Here is a 6166-nt window from a genome sequence, read left to right on the forward strand (position 1 = left end):
AGCCATTCAAAGAACAAGCTGGCTGGTTGAGATGTAATATAATAAAAACAATAACAAACCAGGGGCCAGAAAAGTGTGTATAAGACACTACTGTGTTAAAGCATGACATAAGCAATTTGCTCAAGTGATCCCTAACAGGAATCACAAGAACTGGTGACAGGGGTAACCTTGGGGCAGGAGACTGTGATGGGCTGGAGACAAGGCAGCTTTAAATGCACAGTAGTCCCCGCTTGTTCAAAGTAGGCAGGTTCCAAGACCCTGATGGGTGCCTGAAACCTTGGACAGTCCCGAGCACCCATGTACTCTTTCCCTGCAGGCCCTGCACAAGTCTTGTAGCCTCTGGAAATTTCCACTCTCTGTTCAGGAAAGAATGAGAATGGAAAATGCAAATCACTTGCTATTAATAGTATTTCATGTGACTAGGGAAAGTGGGACCACACAGTGAGAATTCCATGCCTATACAGGCAAGTGAATCAAAGAATGGATGAATGAATGAACTTAAGGGGGTGGGGGGGGCATGGTTCAGTGGTGCAGCCTGCCTGGCATGCGGGAAGCCCTAGTTCAAAAACCAATACTGCAAAAATAAATAGCTGAGGGGGGCAATTTTAGCCTTTTGAAATCTAAGTTAATGAGAATACAATTTGTACCTCTGTCTGACTCTGAGGTGACTAGCTAGAATTATTTTACCAGGCCTGCTACAAGATCCCGAGCCCTAGTAAAACAGCCTCTTTGCATAGAGCAACTTAAGACCCCTGAAGGCCAAAAAATGTCCAGAAAGGATCAACATAAACTAAGGGTCTCCTGAGCAACTAATCTTTTTTTTGTTTGGTGGGGGGCACCTTGGAATGAATTCAAGGGCACTCAAACATTGAGCCATCCTCAGCCCCATTTTGTATTATATTTAGAGACAGTCTCACTGAGTTGCTTAGCACCTCGCTGTTGCTGAGGCTGGCTTTGAACTTGCAATCCTCCTGCCTCAGCCTCCTGAGTCTCTGGGATTACAGCCATGCGCCACCACACCTGGCTCCGAGCATCTAACATCTTATAAATGAACTTTAAGATCCTATTTTCTATCAGGCATGGTGGCTCATGCCTATAATTCCAGTGACTCAGGAAACTGAGGCAGGTGGATCAAAAAATTCAAGTCCTGCCTGAGCAACTTAGGGAGACACTGTCTCAAAATAAAATAAAAAGGGCTGGGGATGGGCTGGGGTTGTGGCTCAGCGGTAGAGTACTTGCCTAGAATGTGTGAGGCACTGGGTTCAATCCTCAGCACCACATAAAAATAAATCAATAAAATAAAGGCCCATCAACATATAAAACAATATTTAAAAAGAAGGGGGGGGGTTAGGATGAAGCTCAAGTGGTGGGGCACCGCCAGGTTCAACTCTAGTGATACACACACACCCCTCTATTTTCCAAGCCTAGCTGGAGATTGGTTTAAGGGACAGAGAACGACAAATATATGCATTTAAAAGTATTAAACTGCTGTCAGAAAACAGCTATATGTACATCCTTTCTTTAAAGGTATGTGAATCTTAACAGCAGAGGGAGCCTCTGGACTTGGCCTCTGCCTCAGCAGGGTTTGAAGCCAGAGCTGCTGGTGCCATCCCAGCCCCCGGCCCTCTATTTGCTGGGCCATTTCAAGCAGGTCACTTAACCTCTCTAGTCCCAGACAAAACAGGGATGTGTTGTTTAGTTTAAATGGATTTTTTTTTTTTTTTGTAAACTGTGTAACTGCAAATACTATTTCTCACTACCCCTGGCAGCCCCTCTGCAGGACAGAGGAGATCATGCTATTCCAGCTCTGATGGCAACGGTTTGTGCACAGTTTGTACAAGTGTTAAAAGAACTCTCAGAAGCCACGCCTCCTGGGAGAGAGCGAAGAAAGGGCGGAGTTTGTCTTGCCTTAGGGAGTTGGCACAAGGGTGGGCACAGGCCCAGGTTCCCTGGGACCAGCCACTTGACCTTGGGCCGCCTTTCTCAGCCTGGCCTGGGCTGGCCCTTCAGTGCTGTAGAGCTGATCCCTTCTCAGCCGGGGGATTGAGCAACTTCAGCAAGTGGCAGAGCAGAGCCAGAGCTCAGAGCCCTGCTGTCCCCTTATCTTTCCAGCCAGCCAGTACTCCACGGGGCTCCCTCCCACTCACAGCAGCAGTGGAAGTCAGGCCAGCAACGGTGGACTGGGGTAAGGGACTCTGGCTGCCCGTAAATTATCCCAGGATGAGAATATTTCCAGGCACAGACACAAGCACATCTCGGACTGTGGGAACGAATGACTGTCCCAAGTCTTGAGACTCAGGACTAGTGTGTACAGAGCACCTGTGACTTCCCCAGGCTCCCTCCCTCCTCAAGGACCATTCTAATGGCAGAGGAACAAACTGCTCTGACCCTGCTTCAACTCCTAAGCCCAAGGGATTGAAGTTGAAGCTATGACATGGGGCTCTGTCCTCGTGGTGTTCATCTAGTCCAATGCCATCTGATACACACACTGTGAGCCACCTGAGCATAGTAAGACCTTCTAGCAGCTTAACAATTAAAAAGGAGCAGATGAGCCAGGCACAGTGGCATATAACTGTAATATCAGTGATTGGGAGGCTGAGGCAGGAGGACTACAAGTTCCAAGCCAGCCTCAGCAATTTAGTGAGGCCCTCAGCAACTTAGTGAGACCCTATCTCAAAATTAAAAAAAATAAAAAGAGTTGAGGATGTGGCTCTGTGCTAAAGCACCCTTGGGTTCAATCCCTGGAAAAACAACAAAAAATCTTTTTGCATATTTTTTGGTACTGTGTCTTGGAAACTCCCAGTGTATTTTGCTTACAGCACGTCCTCATTTGTGCTGGATACACTCCAGGTGCTCATTAGCCATGCAGGTCTAGGTGGTGCCGTGGACATTTTTTGTAAAGGGTCATAGATACACACGGTAGGCTCTGCAGCCCTGTTGGGACCACTTGACTCTCTCTGCACCAGAGACCCACCCAGGTGGTGCCCAGATGATGAGCAAGCCATGTGCCCATGGGCCCGGGAGACTGTCTTCACAAAACAGTCAGCTGGCTAAGTTCACGGCCGCTATAAGCCACAATGTTGGATTCTATCCAGAAAACAGGAGGCTCACAGGCTCATGTTCCCCAGGCGGGGAGGGCCGTCCACCGTGGCCTTTCGCAACTTCTCTCCCACCTCCCCTGACCAGCTCTCCATCGCTGGTCAAGGTCGGCCAATCCAACACAGCACCAAGTGGCCCCAGAAATGGCCCCAGACTCTCTACTCTCTAAAGCACAAGAGGAGAAAAGGGACAGTGCCTCTCCACTTGGGACATCCTCATTCCCTTGATTTTTTTTTTTTTTTTCTCTCCTGCTCAACACTCTGTAGGTTTTCAAATGCGTCCTGTGGAAGTCTGCCCATCCGTCTGTCCTGGGCTGGTCCGGAAGTGGGGTTACCTGATGGATTTTAAATCTCAGCAGCGACTACCATTGCGACTACCATTGCCCCCTTTGGCAGCCACTGAAGTAGGCGTCCACACCAAGGATGGGAAATGACACCCAGAAATGCAGTGCCACTAGAGGATGCCATCTAGTGGAGACTGGGTGCTAGAGGCAGAAGGGCACCGAGGGCCAGGCCAGGATGCCAGGGTCCAGGAGTGGCAGGAGTGGCAGCAGACAGGCCTTCAGCAGGGTCCAGAAGGTGTCAGGGCCTGGGAGGGGCCACCAGGGGGGCCATGTGACCTGCTGCTCTGCTGGAGGTGGACTCCAGCAGAGCAGCAGGTCCTGGAGACACTCTCCTGGAGACAGTGCAGTGACCCCACGTGGGCGCGTGGGCACCCAAGCACTCATGCGCATGGCTGCCCTCACACAGCAATACCCCCGTTTCCAGAACTGCACTTTATTCTCGAATGTTCAAAACTCAGTATTTTGGAAGCCGCGAACATCTAAGTTTAAGGGCTTATTGCTTTTGAAGTAAACTCAATTCTGCTATCTTATAATTATTCTAATAATTAGAATAAATTAAAGAAATAAGATACACATTCAATACACTGTCAAACGCTGGATGTTTTGGTGCCTGCAGAGTCGCGGCCACTTGGAGATGCTCCAGAGCAGGCTGCGGCCCCTCCCTTGTCCTCAGGCTGGACGGAACCTGGGCTCCTCCTGGCTGAGAGCAGAGGCCACAGGGAGGGCAGGAAGCGGAACCCAGCACTGGTGGAGTTGCGAGGTGCACACACTCTCACACACACTCGCTCACGCGTGCACACACGGACACGCCAGCGCCTCTCCACCAAGTGGACCACTTAACAGCCGCGACCTCTCCAGCCACCGAGGGGACCTGTCACCCACAGCAGTTCTGCCTACACCAGCACATCCCACGGGCAGCCAGACTGCTCTCTCGGGGGACTCAGAGACCAGCCCTCTGCTGCAGATGGCAGCCAGACCCTGGTGCACTGCCACTAGGGCACACCCTGCCGGTGCCCTTTTCCACATGGCTGCTTTGGTGAAATACTGCAGCCAGGCACAGGGCGCACACCTGTCATCCCAGCGGCTCAGGATATGGCTTAGTGCCCCTGGGTTCAATCCCTGGTACCAACGAATGAATGAATAGTTTAAAAAAAAAAAAAAACAACTATAGAGATTGGGTGACTTAGACCTTGTCCAAACCCAATCCTTTCTCCACCACCACACTAGGACAGGGCTTCCACACGTGAATGTGGTGTCCATCCATAGCGCCACCGAACTCCTGTCTCTACAGATTACCCTATGAGTGACTTACACCATGCTGTGCGCTAAACCTCCCAACGGGGTTCCATGCCAACACCTGCAAGCTCTTGATTCCTGGACAGTGGAGGTCAAGGTATGCTTAGGTGGCATTTGGAGCTAACCTTAGCACTATCCACACTGGCATTATTGATGCCATGAGTGATGTGCAGTTTAAAAAAAAAAAAGTTTCCGGCATGATGGCTCACCCCTGTAATCCCAGCAACTCAGGAGGCTCAGGCACAAGGATCACCTGTTTGAGGCCAGCCTGGGCCACTTAGTGAGGCCCCTCAGCAACTTTTGAGAACTGGTCTCAAAATAAAAAGGACTGGGGATGTAGCTCAGTGGTTAGGCACCCAAGTTCAGTCCCTGGCACCAAATACAAGAGTCAAACAAGCAACCAGAGGTGTAGAGAGTGCTTGCCCAGCATGTGTAGGACCCTGAGCTCCATCTCCAGCCACACACACAGACTGTTCCAAAGAGCATTCAGTGATTACCTAGGGGCAGGGACAGGAATCGCCACAAAAGGCCACCAGGGGCTTGTGAGGGGGATGATCAGGCTCCCCAACAACAGGGGTAAGTTTTACAAGTGTAGATACGTGTCTGTTTTGAGGGGTGCTGGGCATTGAACCCAGGGGTGCTCTATCCCTGAGCTACTTCCACAGCCCTTTTCATTTTTTGAAACAGGGTTTCACTAAGTTGTTGAGGCTGACCTCGACCTTGCGATCCTCCTGCCTCAGCCTCCCTGGCTACTGGGATTCCAAGCATGCACCACGGCAGCCAGCAGATGTCCATCAAAGGTTAGCAAGCTGCACCCTCAGAACACGTGCCAGTCATTATTGATTATAGCCTCATTAAAAACTGTTTAAAAGACTGGTCTGTGCAATGGGACTGTGTCTACTCATCCTGTTTCTTTCTCACCAGCACTACTGTCCCTACCAAGTGCTACGCTGTCCATCCTGGCTCCTGTCCCAACACTGCTGGGCTCCCAGCCACGGACTGCCCAGGCTGCCTGCAGCAGCACCCCAATGACCACTCCAAACTGCCCCCTATGGAGCCGTGGGCAGTCTTCTCTGCAAATGTTTGCTAAGGAAAGGAGTTTCAGCGCCCAGGGACACCCTGGCTCCGGCTGGGGTGGAGACTGGACCCCGCAAGGGCTACCAACCCAATGGGTGACACAGGACACCTGCCAAAGTGGGTGTCAGACAAACCAGCCCTTTCTAGTGTGAGCCGCAACGCATCTCAGTCAACATGAAGACTTGCGGCCTTCTGCTGCAAAGGCCCTGCTGGGTTATCTGAAATTCAAGTTTAACCCTTCTCTGTTTTACCTGGCAACCTATTTCCAACTGAACACTTAAATTCAAGGTTTTGTGACCCTTCTCAGATTGGGAAATAAAATCAGAGAACTGACATAACACATTCAAATTG

This window comes from Marmota flaviventris, chromosome 1, assembly GCF_047511675.1.
Source record: "Marmota flaviventris isolate mMarFla1 chromosome 1, mMarFla1.hap1, whole genome shotgun sequence".
Taxonomy (NCBI): domain Eukaryota; kingdom Metazoa; phylum Chordata; class Mammalia; order Rodentia; family Sciuridae; genus Marmota; species Marmota flaviventris.